The following is an 18,095-nucleotide window of genomic DNA, read 5'->3' on the forward strand; positions in this document are numbered from 1 at the left end:
CAGTGAGGTGAGATGAGTAGGTGAGTGAGTAACTGAGTGAGGTGAGTGAATGAAGTGAGATGAGTGAGTGAGTGAATGAAGTGAGCGAGTGAGTGAATGAATGAAGTGTGAATGAAGTGAGTGAGTGAGTGAAGTGAGTGAGAAAGTGAGTGAAGGAAGGAGTGAGTGAGTGAGTGAGAAAGTGAGTGAAGTGTGTGTGTGAGTGAGTGAGTGAATGAAGTGAGTGAGTGAGTGAATGAAGTGAGTGAGTGAGCAAGTGAGTGAGTGAGTGAATGAAGTGAGTGAGTGAGTGAGAAAGTGACTGAGTGAGCGAGTGAGTGAATGAAGTGAGCGAGTGAGTGAGTGAGCAAGTGAGTGAGTGAGTGAGCAAGTGAGTGAGTGAGTGAGTGAGTGAATGAAGTGAGCGAGTGAGTGAATGAAGTGAGCGAGTGAGTGAATGAAGTGAGCAAGTGAGTGAATGAAGTGAGCGAGTGAGCGAGTGAATGAAGTGAGCGAGTGAGTGAATGAAGTGAGCGAGTGAGTGAATGAAGTGAGTGAGTGAGAAAGTGAGTGAGCGAGTGAGTGAATGAAGTGAGCGAGTGAGTGAGTGAGCAAGTGAGTGAGTGAGTGAATGAAGTGAACGAGCGAGTGAGTGAGTGAGCAAGTGAGTGAGTGAGCAAGTGAGTGAGTGAGCGAATGAAGCGAGTGAGTGAGTGAGGTGAGTGAGTGAATGAAGTGAGCGAGTGACTGAGTGACTGAGTGACTGAGTGGGTGAGTGAATGAAGTGAGTGAGTGAGGTGAGTCAGTGAGTGGAGTGAGTGTGAGTGAGTGAGTGAAGTGCGTGAGTGAGCTGAATGAGTGAGTGAGCAAGTGAGTGAGTGAATGAAGAGAGTGAGTGAGTGACTGACTGACTGAGTCAGTGAGGTGAGATGAGTAGGTGAGTGAGTGAGTAACTGAGTGAGGTGAGTGAATGAAGTGAGTGAGTGAATGAAGTGAGTGAGTGAATGAGGTGAAATGAGTGAATGAAGTGAGTGAGAGTGAGGTGAGTGAGTGAGCGAGTGAGTGAATGAAGTGAGTGAGTGAGCAAGTGAGTGAATGAAGTGAGTGAGTGAGTGTGTGAGTGAATGAAGTGAGTGAGTGAGTGAATGAAGTGAGTGAGTGAGTGAAGGAAGTGAGCGAGTGAGTGAATGAAGTGAGCGAGTGAGTGAGAAAGTGAGTGAGTGAGCGAGTGAGTGAATGAAGTGAGCGAGCAAGTGAGTGAATGAAGTGAGTGAGTGAGCGAGTGAGTGAGCGAGCAAGTGAGTGAGTGAGTGAAAGAAGTGAGTGAGTGAGTGAATGAAGTGAGTGAGAAAGTGAGTGAGTGAGCGAGCGAGTGAGTGAATGAAGTGAGCGAGTGAGTGAATGAAGTGAGTGAGTGAGTGAATGAAGTGAGATGAGTGAGTCAGTGAATGAAGTAAGTGTGAGTGAGTGTGAGTGAGTGAGGTGAGTGAGTGAGTGAGTGAATGAAGTGAGTGAGTGAATGAGGTGAGATGAGTGAATGAAGTGAGTGAGAGTGAGGTGAGTGAGTGAGCGAGTGAGTGAATGAAGTGAGTGAGTGAGCAAGTGAGTGAATGAAGTGAGTGAGTGAGCAAGTGAGTGAGTGAGTGTGTGAGTGAATGAAGTGAGTGAGTGAGTGAATGAAGTGAGTGAGTGAGTGAAGGAAGTGAGCGAGTGAGTGAAGGAAGTGAGCGAGTGAGTGAATGAAGTGAGCGAGTGAGTGAGAAAGTGAGTGAGTGAGCGAGTGAGTGAATGAAGTGAGCGAGTGAGTGAGTGAGCAAGTGAGTGAATGAAGTGAGTGAGTGAGTGAGCGAGCGAGCGAGCGAGTGAGTGAGTGAGTGAGCGAGCAAGTGAGTGAGTGAGTGAAAGAAGTGAGTGAGTGAGTGAATGAAGTGAGTGAGAAAGTGAGTGAGTGAGCGAGCGAGTGAGTGAATGAAGTGAGCGAGTGAGTGAGCGAGTGAGTGAGTGAGCGAGTGAGTGAATGAAGTGAGCGAGTGAGTGAGTGAGCAAGTGAGCGAGTGAGTGAATGAAGTGAGTGAGTGAATGAAGTGAGTGAGTGAGTGAGGTGAGTGAATGAAGTGAGTGAGTGAGGTGAGTCAGTGAGTGAAGTGAGTGAGTGTGAGTGAGTGAGTGAAGTGCATGAGTGAGCGAGTGAGTGAGCGAGTGAGTGAGTGAGTGAGTGAATGAAGTGAGTGAGTGACTGAGTGAGGTGAGTGGATGAGTGAATGAAGTGAGTGAGTGAGTAAGTGAGTGTGAGTGAGTGAGTGAAGTGCATGAGTGAGGTGGGTGAGTGAGTGAGCTGAGCGGGTGAGTCAGCTGAGTGAGGTGAGTGAGTGAGTGAGCTGAGCGGGTGAGTGAGGTGAGTGGGTGAGGTGGGTGAGTGAGTCAGCTGAGCGGGTGAGTCAGCTGAGTGAGTGAGGTGAGTGGGTGTGTGAGTGAGTGAGGTGAGTGTGTGAGTGAGTAAGTGAACTGAGTGAGTTAGCGAGTGAGTGAGTTAGTGAGTGAAGGAGACACAGCCGGAGTGACGCACATCCAGAGTGGGGATTGAAACTTGGTAATTTGGTGCAGTGAGGTAATCAGGAAAGGTAAGTGGAAAATCTAATTCTGCTGTTTTTCAGTTAAAAGTGCAGTGAGTAGCTCAGTGTCTGATTGGCTGATTTGTTCTCTCTCTCTCTTCTGGCCTGTAACTTTTAATCTGCACCTGAGCATCTGAGAACCTGGGAAGGTAAGTGATTTTTATTTCTTCTTATTACCTTTTCAAATTGTGTGTGTGCGGGGGGGGGGGGGGGGGGGGGGGGGTGACATCACAGTGAAGCTGTGACCTGATTGGCTGGTTGGGAAGCTCCACTAAATGTAAAAATTAAGCATTGATAAACTAATTAAACATAATTACTTATTACTTAATGATAATTCAGATGGGTATCTAAGCCAGAGATTGGAGAGTACTGTATTTAGCTTTCACATTTATAGTAGAAATCTAGTGCTAGGAAACATATAGTTAACAGTAACTTTTTTTTGAACTTTTAAATTTAATTTACTAATTAATTGACGCAATGTCAATCAGAGGGGTGCAGTGCTCTGACTGTGAGATGTGGCAGGTCCGGGAGGCTTCCAGCATCCCCGATGGCTTCATCAGCAGAAAGTGCACCCAACTGGGGCTCCTCACAGACCACGTGGTTCGGTTGGGGCAGCAGTTGGATGCACTTAGGAGAATGTAGGTGGCGGAAAGCGTCACAAATAGCAGTTATATAAATGTGGTCACACCCAAGGTGCAGGCAGAGAAATGGGTGACCACCAGAAGGGGCAGGCAGTCAGTGCAGGAATCCCCTGTGGTTGTCCCCCTCTCGAACAGGTATACCCCTTTGGATACTGTCGGGGGGAATAGCCTATCAGGGGAAACAGCAGCAGCCAGAGCAGTGGTACCACGGCTGGCTCTGATGCTCAGCAGGGAGGGTCAAAGTGCAGAAGAGCAATAGTCATAGAGGACACTATAGTCGGGCACAGATAGGCGCTTCTGTGGACGAGAAAGAGACTCCAGGATGGTGTGTTGCCTCCCTGGTGCCAGGGTCCAGGATGTCTCCGAACGGGTAGCGGGCATCCTGAAGGGGGAGGGCAACAGGCAGAGGTCGTTTTACATATTGGTACTAACGACATAGGCAGGAAGGGGCATGAGGTCCTGCAGCAGGAGTTCAGGAAGCTAGGCAGAAAGTTAAAAGACAGGACCTCTAGGGTTGTAATCTCAGGATTACTCCCTGTGCCACGTGCCAGTGAGGCTAGAAATAGGAAGATAGAGCAGCTAAACACGTGGCTAAACAGCTGTTGTAGGAGGGAGGGTTTCCGTTATCTGGACCATTGGGAGCTCTTCCGGGGCAGGTGTGACCTGTATAAGAAGGACGGGTTGCATCTAAACTGGAGAGGCATAAAATCCTGGCCGCGAGGTTTGCGAGTGTCACACGGGAGGGTTTAAACTAGTATGGCAGGGGGGGTGGGCACTGGAGCAATAGGTCAGAAGGTGAAAGCATTGAAGGAGAACTAGGGAATAGGGCCAGTATGGCTCTGAGGCAGAGCAGACAGGGAGATGTTGCTGAACACAGCGGGTCTGGTGGCCTGAAGTGCTTATATTTTAATGCAAGAAGTATTACGGGTAAGGCAGATGAACTTAGAGCTTGGATGAGTACTTGGAACTATGATGTTGTTGCCATTACAGAGACCTGGTTGAGGGAGGGACAGGATTGGCAGCTAAACGTTCCAGGATTTAGATGTTTCAGGCGGAATAGAGGGGGATGTAAAAGGGGTGGCGGAGTTGCGCTACTGGTTAGGGAGAATATCACAGCTGTACTACGGGAGGACACCTCAGAGGGCAGCGAGGCTATATGGGTAGAGATCAGGAATAAGAAGGGTGCAGTCACAATGTTGGGGGTTTACTACAGGCCTCCCAACAGCCAGTGGGAGATAGAGGAGCAGATAGGTAGACAGATTTTGGAAAGGAGTAAAAACAACAGGGTTGTTGTGATGGGAGACTTCAACTTCCCCAATATTGACAGGGACTTACTTAGTGCGAGGGGCTTGGATGAGGCAGAGTTTGTAAGGAGCATCCAGGAGGGCTTCTTAAAACAATATATAGACAGTCCAACTAGGTTGGGGCTATACTGGACCTGGGATTGGGGAATGAGCCCGGCCAGGTGGTAGAAGTTTCAGTCGGGGAGCATTTCGGGAACAGTGACCACAATTCAGTAAGTTTTAAAGTGTTGGTGGACAAGGATAAGAGTGGTCCTAGGGTGAATGTGCTAAATTGGGGGAAGGCTAATTATAACAATATTAGGCGGGAACTGAAGAACCTAGATTGGGGGCGGATGTTTGAGGGTAAATCAACATCTGACATGTGGGAGGCTTTCAAATGTGAGTTGAAAGGAATTCAGGACCGGCATGTTCCTGTGAGGAAATACGGCAAATTTCAGGAACCTTGGATAACGAGAGATATTGTAGGCCTCGTCAAAAAGAAAAAGGAGGCATTTGTCAGGGCTAGAAGGCTGGGAACAGACGAAGCCTGTGTGGAATATAAGGAAAGTAGGAAGGAACTTAAGTAAGGAGTCAGGAGGGCTAGAAGGGGTCACGAAAAGTCATTGGCAACAAGGGTTAAGGAAAATCCCAAGGCTTTTTACACGTATATAAAAAGCAAGAGGGTAGCCAGGGAAAGGGTTGGCCCACTGAAGGATAGGCAAGGGAATCTATGTGTGGAGTCAGAGGAAATGGGCGAGGTACTAAATGAATACTTTGCATCAGTATTCACCAAAGAGAAGGAATTGGTGGTTGTTGAGTCTGGAGAAGGGTGTGTAGATAGCCTGGGTCCCATTGAGATCTAAAAAGATGAGGTTTTGGGTGTCTTGAAATATATTTAGATAAGTCCCCAGGGCCTGATGGGATCTACCCCAGAATACTGAAGGAGGCAATAGAGGAAATTGCTGAGCCTTGACAGAAATCTTTGGGTCCTCACTGTCTTCAAGTGATGTCCCGGAGGATTGGAGATTAACCAATGATGTTCCTTTGTTTAAGAAGGGTAGCAAGGATAATCCAGGGAACTACAGGCTGGCGAGCCCTACGTCAGTGGTAGGGAAATTACTGGAGAGAATTCTTCGAGACAGGATCTACTCCCATTTGGAAGCAAATGGACGTATTAGTGAGAGGCAGCATGGTTTTGTGAAGAGGTCAAAAAGATGATTGATGCAGGTAGGGCGGTGGATGTTGTCTATATGGACTTCAGTGAGGCCTTTGACAAGGTCCCTCATGGCAGACTGGTACAAAAGGTGAAGTCACACGGGATCAGGGGTGAGCTGGCAAGGTGGGTACAGAACTGGCTAGGTCAGAGAAGGCAGAGAGTAGCAATGGAAGGGTGCTTTTCAAATTGGAGGGCTGTGACTAGTGGTGTTCTGCAGGGATCAGTGCTGGGACCTTTGCTGTTCGTAGTATATATAAATGATTTGGAGGAAAACGTAACTGGTCTGATTAGTAAGTTTGCGGATGACACAAAGGTTGGTGGAATTGCGGATAGCGATGAGGACTGTCAGAGGATACAGCAGGATTTAGATCGTTTGGAGACTTGGGTGGAGAGATGGCAGATGGAGTTTAATCCGGACAAATGTGAGGTAATGCATTTTGGGAGGTCTAACGCAGGTAGGGAATATACAGTGAATTGTAGAACCCTCAAGAGTATTGACAATCAGAGAGATCTAGGTGTACAGGTCCACAGGTCACTGAAAGGGGCAACACAGGTGGAGAAGGTAGTCAAGAAGGCATACGGCATGCTTGCCTTCATTGGCCGGGGCATTGAGTATAAGAATTGGCAAGTCATGTTGCAGCTGTATAGAACCTTAGTTAGGCCACGCTTGGAGTATAGTGTTCAATTTTGGTCGCCACACTACCAGAAGGATGTGGAGGCTTTAGAGTGGGTGCAGAAGAGATTTACCAGGATGTTGCCTGGTATGGAGGGCATTAGCTATGAGGAGAGGTTGAATGAACTCAGTTTGTTCTCACTGGAACGACGGAGGTTGAGGGGCGACCTGATAGAGGTCTGCAAAATTATGAGGGGCATAGACAGAGTGGATAGTCAGAGGCTTTACCCCAGGGTAGAGGGGTCAATTACTAAGGGGCATAGGTTTAAGGTACGAGGGGCAAGGTTTAGAGGAGATGTGCGAGGCAAGTTTTTTACACAGAGGGTAGTGGGTGCCTGGAACTCGCTGCTGGAGGAGGTGGTGGAAGCAGGGACGATAGTGACATTTAAGGGGCATCTTGACAAATACATGAATAGGATGGGAATAGAGGGATACGGACCCGGGAAGTGGAGAAGATTTTAGTTTAGACGGGCAGCATGGTCGGCACAGGCTTGGAGGGCCGAAGGGCCTGTTCCTGGGCTGTAGTGTTCTTGTTCTTTGTTCTTTTGAGTGAGGTGAGTGAGTGAGCTTCTGATGATCAGTAATCTGCTGGCAGAGTTAGTTTTACTATGAGGTTTGGGAAATGCAGTGGGATTTGGGAACGCAGTGGGATTTGGGAATGCAGTGAGGTTTGGGAACGCAGTGAGGTTTGGGAACGCAGTGAGGTTTGGGAATGCAGTGGGGTTTGGGAACGCAGTGGGATTTGGGAACGCAGTGGGATTTGGGAACGCAGTGAGGTTTGGGAACGCAGTGGGATTTGGGAACGCAGTGGGGTTTGGGAAATGCAGTGGGGTTTGGGAATGCAGTGGGATTTGGGAATGCAGTGGGGTTTGGGAACGCAGTGGGATTTGGGAAGGCAGTGGGGTTTGGGAATGCAGTGGGGATTGGGAACGCAGTGGGATTTGGGAATGCAGTGCTGTTTGGGAACGCAGTGGGATTTGGGAATGCAGTGGGATTTGGGAACGCAGTGGGATTTGGGAATGCAGTGGGATTTGGGAACGCAGTGGGATTTGGGAATGGAGTGGGGTTTGGGAATGCAGTGGGATTTGGGAATGCAGTTGGGTTTGGGAATGCAGTGGGATTTGGGAATGCAGTTGGGTTTGGGAATGCAGTGGGATTTGGGAACGCAGTGGGATTTGGGAATGCAGTGCTGTTTGGGAAGGCTGTGGGATTTGGGAAGGCAGTGGGATTGGGGAACGCAGTGGGGTTTGGGAATGCAGTGGGGTTTGGGAATGCCTTGGGATTTGGGAACGCAGTGGGGTTTGGGAATGCAGTGGGGTTTGGGAATGCAGTGGGATTTGGGAATGCAGTGGGGTTTGGGAAGGCTGTGGGATTTGGGAATGCAGTGGGATTTGGGACGGCAGTGGGGTTTGGGAATGCAGTGGGGTTTGGGAATGCAGTGGGATTTGGGAATGCAGTGGGGTTTGGGAAGGCTGTGGGATTTGGGAATGCAGTGGGATTTGGGAATGCAGAGGGATTTGGGAAGGCTGTGGGGTTTGGGAAAGCAGTGGGATTTGGGAATGCAGTGGGGTTTGGGAATGCAGTGGGATTTGGGAAGGCTGTGGGATTTGGGAATGCAGTGGGATTTGGGAATGCAGTGGGGTTTGGGAATGCAGTGGGGTTTGGGAAGGCTGTGGGATTTGGGAATGCAGTGGGATTTGGGAATGCAGTGCTGTTTGGGAAGGCTGTGGGATTTGGGAAGGCAGTGGGATTTTGGAACGCAGTGGGACTGGGGAATGCAGTGGGATTGGGGAATGCAGTGGGGTTTGGGAATGCAGTGGGGTTTGGGAATGCCTTGGGATTTGGGAACGCAGTGGGGTTTGGGAATGCAGTGGGGTTTGGGAATGCAGTGGGGTTTGGGAACGCAGTGGGGTTTGGGAATGCAGTGGGGTTTGGGAATGCAGTGGGTTTTGGGAATGCAGCGCTGTTTGGGAATGCAGTGGGGTTTGGGAATGCAGTGGGGTTTGGGAAGGCAGTGGGGTTTGGGAAGGCAGTGGGGTTTGGGAAGGCAGTGGGGTTTGGGAATGCAGTGGGATTTGGGAAGGCTGTAGGATTTGGAAATGCAGTGGGATTTGGGAAGGCAGTGGGATTTGGGAAGGCAGTGGGGTTTGGGAATGCTGTGGGATTTGGGAACGCAGTGGGATTTGGGAACGCAGTGGGATTTGGGAAGGCAGTGGGGTTTGGGAATGCAGTGCCTGTCTCCGCACAGGTCAATGTGGTCAGGTCGATTCCACAGCTTGGGGTGGGGGGGGGGGGGGGGGGGGGGGGGGGGAGGGGGTGATATCTGAGTCTTGTGTGGGCTGGGTGATGATTCCTGATGGATTCCATCCAGTTTACTGGAGAATAGTGACAGGGGAGGGAGTCACGTGGAGGTGGAAACTGTAAAATCCACAATTTACTCTGCAGCAAGTTGTGAAATGAGAAATATCTTTTCAGCCTGTCCAACACATGGTCGGCTTTGATAAGGCTCTCATCACATTCCCCAGCTCTGCTCTTCAAGGCACTCGTTAACCAATTTTAAAAATCAAAAAACCCTTTGGACTTGAATCAGCCGGCTAATACATCTTTTTATCCAAATCATATCCATTATTAGCACATGAAAACGTAATTTCATTTTCCATTTTAAGCAAACCCAGGTCCTTTCATGTCTGAATTCTGATTCAGAATTCTAATCCATCACAAACAGTTTCCCATTTAAACCCATCGTCACATCACAATCTCAATCTTTCCATCAACCTGCCCAGTCTCAGGCTTTTTGATTTGGGAATGCTGAATATAAAAGCGACATGGATATTGAATTAGTGACAGACATGGGTGAAGGTGCATTGTGCTCGGCTGCCCTATCCCAGCCCTGAAATACAGCTTATGGAAATGGGCAAACACACAGTTGTTCAGCTGACTGGCAACAGGAAGGAGCTTAAAATGTTGGGGTTTAGTCACGGAAATGCAGACAGCTCAGGGGGATGTAATAGAAGATTTTAAAATCAAAGGGTGAAAGATTATTAGGTATAAATCCATAACGTGGGGGAAAAGGGTCCAATAGATATTCAGAGGAGAGCTGGGTTTTGTTCAGTCTGTGACTACGATAGGCGCCTGATACAACTGCCTCATCTCAACATTCAAAGCACCCCAGGAAAAATATTAAAGGTTGCTGAGGGAGAGTGAGGATTACTGCACAGGAGCACTGACTGGGACAGCTGCAATCAGTAAGATAAGACCAAGCTAGCACTCTTGTTTCTGTGAGCTACTGCTGTACAACAAACCATTAATAATAAAGTTAGCATTTCTATGGAACCATTCATGACATCAGGACATGACAAATCACTTTCTGAACAATGAAATAATTAGAAGGATAATCCTGCTGTCAGTTAGAACCACAGAATGATTGTGTTCAGTCAGAGCACCACCCAGCAGTCAGCGCTGCCACTCCACGGTGTTGCCCGTCCCTATCGCTGCCATCTCCTGCAGCAAACAATCCTCCCAGAAACCTGCGCTGCAATAACTCTGCCCTCTTCAACATGTCTCCTCCTCGTGCTGCCATTCTTCCAGGTGCCTGGGGCCTGCGCTCCTCAATAAACATCCTGAACTCGACAATTCCTGGTAAATTCTGACCTTGATCAAAAAGGGGCAGGACTGGAAATATTTAAAACATTTATTCATTTCCCGGATGTGGGCGTCGCTGGTTAGCCCAGCATTTATTGCCCGTCCAGAGTTACCCTTCAGAAGGTGGGGGTGAGCTGCCTTCTTGAGCTGCTGCAGTCTTTGAGGTGTAGGTACACCCACTGTGCTGTTAGGGAGGGAGTTCCAGGATGTTGTCCCAGCGACAGTGAAGGAACGGCCGATATATTTCCAAGTCAGGGTGGGGAGTGACTGGGAGGGGAACCTCCAGGTGGTGGGGTTCCCAGGTATCTGCTGCTCTTGTCCTTCTAGATGGTAGTGGTCGTGGGTTTGGAAGGTGCTGCCTAAGGAGCCTTGGTGAGTTGCTGCAGTGCATCTTGTAGATGGTACACACGGCTGCCACTGTCCGTCGATGGTGGAGGGTTTGAATGTTTGTGGAAGGGGGAGCAATCAAGCGGGGCTGTTTTGTCCTGGATGGTGTCGAGCTTCTTGAGTGTTGTTGGAGCTGCGCTCATCCAGGCAAGTGGAGAGTATTCCATCACACTCCTGACTTGTGCCTTGTAGATGGTGGACAGGCTTTGGGGGGTTAGGAGGTGAGTTACTGACCAGAGGAATTTTAGCCTTTAACCTGTTCTGGTAATCACAGTTGCTAGTCCAGTTCAGTTTCTGATCAATGGTAACCCTGAGGCAGGAGATTCAGTGATGGTAATGCCATTGAATGTCGAGGGGAGATGTTTCGATCCTCGCTTGTTGGAGGTTATTATTCACTGGTAGGTTTATAATGATGTAAAGGAGAGAGTGGAGTGAGATGAATGTGGGAATTTCAGAGATATTGGGCGGGATTCTCCGATCCCCCCCCCCCCCCCCCCGCCGGGTCAGAGCATACCCGGGGGGGTATCCCGCTGCTCAGACGCCGGCTGCCGTATTCTCCGGCGGCAGTTTTAGGGTGGGGTTCACAGGCCGAGTGGCTGTCCATTTCTGGCCACACCCGCCGGCGTGGGTTGCGCATTGCCCCACACGGTGGAACCTGGCAGGTAGGTCGGTGGGACGGTCCTCGGGGGGGGGGGGGGGCGCGGGGGATCCGAACCCGGGGGGTGCCACGCTGGTGGCCTGACCCGCGATCGGGGCCCACCGATCTGCGGGGAAGCCTGTGCCGTGGGGGCACTACTTCCTTCTGCGACAGGCCATGGCCGGCGTGGGAGAAGGGAACCCCCCACGCATGCGCCAAAATACGCCAGCCGGTCTGCACATGCGCGGAACCACGCCGGGGGTTCCCTGCGTGCACAAAATCGCTCAGTCCCTTCAGCGCCGGTTAGAGCGGCGCCAACCCCTCCGACATCCACCTAGCCCCCGAAAGTGCGGAGAATTCCACACTCTCGGGGGCTGTTGACGCCGGAGTGGTTTGCGCCGGTTCTCCCGCCGGCGTGGAGACTTAGTTCCCAGAAGGGAGAATCCCGCTGATTGTGTTATGTATTTGGTGCAGTAAGGGTTAAACACCTGGGTTAGTGTGTGTGACTGCTGCAGTCATGTTTTTAAAGGCATTTTTCACAACAGCAGTTGGTATGGTTGGTAAACCTGTGTTACTACTTTGAACATCTGTTGGTGCGCCTGTTTTTGCTTCCACATCCTTTTGGAAGTGTGGTGACCAGAATTGTGCATAATATTCCAAGTGCGGCCATTTCAACATTCTGTACAACTGTAGCGTGACTTGCCAGTTTTTATACTCGATGCCCCGTCCAATAAACATAAGAACATAAGAACTAGGAGCAGGAGTAGGCCATCTGGCCCCTCGAGCCTGCTCCGCCATTCAATGAGATCATGGCTGATCTTTTGTAGACTCAGCTCCACTTTCCAACCGGACACCATAACCCTTTATTCTTCAAGTCTTAAACTCCATCCCTCCAGCAATGAAGGACAAAATTCCATTTGCCTTCTTAATCACCTGTTGCACCTGTAAACCAACTTTTTGCATCTCATGCACTAGCACACCCAGGTCTCTCTGCACAGCGGCATGCTTTAATATTTTATCATTTAAATAATAATCCCGTTTGCTGTTATTCCTACCAAACTGGATAACCTCACATTTGTCAACATTGTATTCCATCTGCCAGACCCGAGCCCATTCACTTAACCTATCCAAATCCCTCTGCAGACTTCCGGTATCCAATAATGGGACATTAGTGAACCAGATGGTTTTTTTTACAACAATCAGCAATGGTTCATGGTCATCATTAGACTTTTAATTCCAGATTTTTATTGAATCGAAATTTCACCATCTGCAGTAGTGGGATTTGAACCTGGGACAAGCAGCATTATCAGAGACCCCTCCCACCCAGGCATTGCCTTCTTCCAGACCCTTCCATCAGGCAGAAGGTACAGAAGTCTGAAGACCCGCACATCCAGACATAGGAACAGCTTCTTCCCCACAGCTACCAGACTCCTCAACGACTCCCCCTCAGACTGATCTGTTCCCTGTAAGAACACTATTCACGATGCCCTATGCTGCTCTTGCTCATGTATTTGCTTTGTTTGGCCCCTTGTTCCGCACTGTAACCAATCACTGTTTGTCGATGTATCATTTGGGAATGTTCTCTGTTGATTATTATTTTGTCTACTATGTGGAGTTCAGAAGAATGAGGGGAAATCTCAGAGAAACGTATAAAATTCTAACGGGACTAGACAGGGTAGATGCAGGGAAGATGTTACCAATGATGGGTGTGTCCAGAACCAGGGGTCACAGCCTGAGGATTCAGGGTAAACCATTTCAGACAGAGATAAGGAGACATTTCTTCACCCAAAGAGTGGTGAGCCTGTGAAATTCATCACCACAGGAAGTAGTTGATGCTAAAACTTTGTATGTTTTCAATCAGCAGCTAGAAATTGGGGAGAATGGGATCAAAGGCTATGGGGAGAAAGCAGGATTAGGCTATTGAGTTGGATGATCAGCCATGATCGCGATGAATGGCGGAGCAGGCTCGAAGGGCCAAAAGGGCCTCCTCCTGCTCCTATCTTCTATTATCTATGTACGTGATGCACGATCAACTACACAAAGACGAGAGTTGGATACAATCGAGGCTTTATTACACTAAGATGTGTGGCCCCCTACAGCAGCTGGCAAAATGGCTGCTGTACAGGGAGCACACATATTTATACTCCGCCTACTGGGCGGAGCCAGCAGGCAGGGACTACCCCCGTACCTGTAGTACAGGGCCTTACCATAAAGCACCCAACATCGACATCCTCTGTATACAATATATACAGCAGTGGTGACTATCACAGTATGTATTTTATGTATCTGCAAACTTTGAGATGTTACATCAGAGCCTCTGTAATTTTAACCTGTTCCTTCCACTGGAGCCTGGGATACAACTTATCTGGACCTGGGGATTTGTCAACTCTCAAGCTTACCAAAGCCTCCAGTACCTCCTCACTCCCTGTGTCAAACTGCTCAAGAACCTCACAGACTCTCTGCACAGATTGGCTTATCGTCATGTGTACCGAGGTGCAGTGAAAAGTAGTTTTCTGCGAGCAGCTCAAACAGATCATTTAGTACATGAAAAGAAAATACATAATAGGACAACGCCAGGTCCACAATGTTAAATACATAGACACCGGCATCGGGTGAAGCATACAGGGTGTAGTGTTAATGAGGTCAGTCCATAAGAGGGTCGTTTAGGAGTCTGGTGACAGCGGGGAAGAAGCTGTTTTTGAGTCTGTTCGTGCGTGTTCTCAGACTTTTATATCTCCTGCCCGATGGAAGAAGTTGGAAGAGTGAGTAAGCCGGGAGCCATTTTTTTGGAGCAGCTTGTGGCAGTGCCCACTAGGGAACAGGTAATTCTGGATTTGGTGATGTGTAATGAGGCAGACATGATTCGGGAACTTAAGGTGAAGGAACCCTTAGGGAGCAGTGACCACAATATGATAGAATTCACTCTGCAGTTTGAGAGGGAGAAGCTGCAATCAGATGTAACGGTATTACAATTAAATAAGGGTAACTACAAAGACATGAGGGAGGAGTTGGCCAGAGTTGATTGGAAGGGGAGCCTAGCAGGGAAGACAGTGGAACAGCAATGGCAGGAGTTTAGGGGGTTATTCGGGAGGCACAACAGAAATTCATCCCAAGGGGGAGGAAACATGCTAAGGGGAGGACAAGGCATCCATGGCTGATGGGGGAAGTCAAGGGCAGCATAAAGGCTAAAGAAAAAGCAGACAAAGTGGCGAGGATTAGTGGGAAACCAGAGGATTGGGAAGCATTTAAAAGCGAGCAATTGACAACTAATAAAGCAATAAGGGGGGAGAAGATGAAGTACGAGTGCAAGTTAGCTAGTAATATAAAGGAAGATAGGAAGAGATTTTTTCAATATATAAAAGGTAAGAGAGGCAAAATAGACATTGGACGACTGGAAAATGTGGCTGGAGCAGTAATAATGGGAAACAAAGAAATGGCAGATGAACTGAATAGTTACTTTGCATCAGTCTTCATGGTGGAAGACACCAGTGGGATGCCAGAGCTCCAGGAGAACCAGGGGGCAGAGGTGAGTGCAGTGGCCATTACTAAGGAGAAGGTTCTGGGGAAACTGAAAGGTCTGAAGGTGGATAAGTCACCTGGACCGGATGGACTACACCCCAGGGTTCTAAAAGAGACAGCTGAGGAGGTTGTGGCGGTATTGGTGATGATTTTTCAGGAATCATTGGAGGCAGGAAGAATCATAGAATCATAGAATTCACAGTGCAGAAGGAAGCCATTCAGCCCATCGAGTCTGCACCAGCCCTTACAAAGAGCACCATACTCAAGCCCACGTATCAACCCTTTCCCCGTAACCCAGTAGCCCCCACTTAAACTGTTTGGACACTAAGGGCAATTTATCATGGCCAATCCACCTAACCTGCACATCTTTGGACTAAGGGAGGAAACCGGAGCACCCGGAGGAAACCCACAGACACGAGGAGAATGTGCAGACTCCGCACAGACAGTGACCCAGCAGGGAATCGAACTTGGGACCCTGGAGCTGTGAAGCAACTGTGCTAACCACTGTGCTACTGTGCTGCCCTTTTCCAGAGGACTCTGCTCCTATGTCTTATGGGTGGAAGGCTACAAGATATAGGATTGAATTAGACCACTCGGCCCATCGAGTCTGCTCCGTCATTCAATCATGGCTGATATTTTCTCATCCCCATTCTCCTGCCTTCTCCCCATAACCCCTGATCCCCTTATTAATCAGGAACCTATCTATCTCTGTCTTAAAGACACTCAGTGATTTGGCCTCCACAGCCTTCTGCGGCAAAGAGTTCTACAGATTCACCACCCTCTGGCTGAAGAAATTCCTCCTCATCTCTGTTTTAAAGGATCGTCCCTTTAGTCTGAGATGGTGTCCTCTGCTTCTAGTTTTTCCAACAAGTGGAAACATCCTCTCCACGTCCACTCTATCCAGGCCTCGCAGTATCCTGTAAGTTTCAATAAGATCCCTCCTCATCCTTCTAAACTCCAACGAGTACAGACCCAGAGTACTCAACTGTTCCTCATACGACAAGTTCTTCATTCCAGGGATCATTCTTGCGAACATCCTCTGGACCCTTTCCAAGGCCAGCACATCCTTCCTTAGATACGGGGCCCAAAGCTGCTCACAATACTCCAAATGGGTTCTGACCAGAGCCTTATGCAGCCTCAGAAGTACATCCCGGGTCTTGTACTCTAGCCCTCTCGACATGAATGCTAACATGGGGGCTGGTTTAGCACAGGGCTAAATAGCTGGCTTTTAAAGCAGACCGAGGCAGGCCAGCAGAGCGGGTTCAATTCCCGTATCAGCCTCCCCGAACAGGTGCCGGAATTTGGCGACTAGGGGCTTTTTACAGTAACTTAATTGCAGTGTTAATGTAAGCCTACTTGTGACAATAAACGATTTTCATTTCATTTGCCTTGCTAACTGCCGACTGAACCTACACGTTAACCTTAAGAGAATCGTGAACAAGGACTCCCAAGTCCCTTTATGCTTCTGATTTTCCTATTTAGAAAATAGTCGATGGCTAACAGCTCCTTCCAAAGTGCATAACCTCACACTTTTCCACATTGTATTCCATTAGCCGCTTCATCGCCCACTCTCCTAGCCTGTCCAAGCCCTTCTCCAGCCCCCCTGCTTCCTCAATACTACCTGTCCCTCTACAGATCTTTGTACCATCTGCAAACTTAGCAACAGTGCCTTCAGTTCCTTCTTCCAGATCATTAATAGCCTGGGTGTGTAAGTGAATAAATCTTTAGGTGGGGTTATCTGATTGCCCAGTTGTGTGTGTGTCGGCCGCGCCGTTTGCTGGCAGCGGGATTCTATACACCTGCCGCCTGCTGGAGGGATTTCCCATTGACGCCAGCCACACTGTTGGGAAACCCGCGGGGGGGGGGGGGGCTCTGCTGGTGGGAATAGGGAATCCCAACGGCCAGAGAATTCCAGTCATTGAAAGCGGCAGCTCCGGTCGAGAATGTGGTTAAACTTTTAACGTGTTAATTTGTAAATCTTGATTTTTTTAAATTCACGTTGGGCCAGGCCAGAATTTCCTGTCCTGCTGAACAGCGAGGGGCTGGCGGCCGAGTGGGGAATGGGGCAAGGGGAGGGGTTAGGGGGAGGGCAGGGGCAGCCCCCGATCGCGGGCCTGGCCACCGAGGAGGCCCCACCCCCAGAGTCGGATCCCCCCTCCCCCACACCAGGAGGACCCCTGCAGCCAGAACGTCGAGGTCCCTCTGGGTCGGACCACCCCCCCCCCCCCACCGGCAAATCTCTGACCCGGCGTGGGATGGGAGAATCCCGACCCATATCTCTGTACATTCCGAGCATGCTTCTGTTCTGTTGAAGGGTCTTTTAGACCCGAAATGTAAACTCTGGCCAAGATTCTCTGATCCTGAGGTTAAGTGTTGATGTCGTCGTAAATGTCGTCACGTTTCACGGCTGCGTTAACATAAAAGAACAAAAAGAAGAAAGAAAATGACAGCACAGGAACAGGCCCTTCGGCCCTCCCAGCCTGCGCCGATCCAGATCCTTTATCTAAACCTGTCGCCTATTTTCCAAGGTCTACTTCCCTCTGTTCCCCGCCCGTTCATATACCTGTCTAGATGCCTCTTAAATGATGCTATCGTGCCCGCCTCTACCACCTCTGCGGGTAAAGCGTTCCAGGCACCCACCACTCTCTGCGTAAAAAACTTTCCACGCACATCTCCCTTAAACTTTCCCCCTCTCACCTTGAAATCGTGACCCCTTGTAACTGACACCCCCACTCTTGGGAAAAGCTTGTTGCTATCCACCCTGTCCATACCTCTCATAATTTTGTAGACCTCAATCAGGTCCCCCCTCAACCTCCGTCTTTCCAACGAAAACAATCCTAATCTACTCAACATTTCTTTATAGCTAGCACCCTCCATACCAGGCAACATCCTGGTGAACCTCCTCTGCACCCTCTCTAAAGCATCCACATCCTTCTGGTAATGTGGCGACCAGAACTGCACGCAGTATTCCAAATGTGGCCGAACCAAAGTCCTATACAACTGTAATATGACCTGCTGACTCTTGTACTCAATGGGATAGATCCCATCCGGACCTGGGCACTTGTCCAGCTTAATGTCTTTTAGAATACCCAAAACTTCCCCCTTCCGTATGACAACATGACCTAGAGTATTTAAACATCCATCCCTAGCCTCAACATCTGTCCTGTCCCTCTCCTTTGTGAATACCGATGCAAAGTACTCATTAAGAATCTCACCCATTTCCTCTGACTCCACACATAAATTCCCTCTTTGTCTTTGAGTGGGCCAATCCATTCTCTAGTTACCCTCTTGCTCCTTATATAACAAATAAAAGGCTTTGGTATTTTCCTTAACCCTGTTAGCCAAAGATATTACATGATCCCTTTTAGCCCTCTTTATTGCGCGTTTGAGATTCGTCCTACTTTCCCGATATTCCTCCAAAGCTTCATCAGTTTTGAGTTGCCTCGATCTTACGTATGCTTCCTTTTTCATCTTAGCTAGTCTCACAATTTCACCCGTCATCCATA

Source organism: Scyliorhinus canicula, chromosome 2, assembly GCF_902713615.1.
Source record: "Scyliorhinus canicula chromosome 2, sScyCan1.1, whole genome shotgun sequence".
NCBI lineage: Eukaryota > Metazoa > Chordata > Chondrichthyes > Carcharhiniformes > Scyliorhinidae > Scyliorhinus > Scyliorhinus canicula.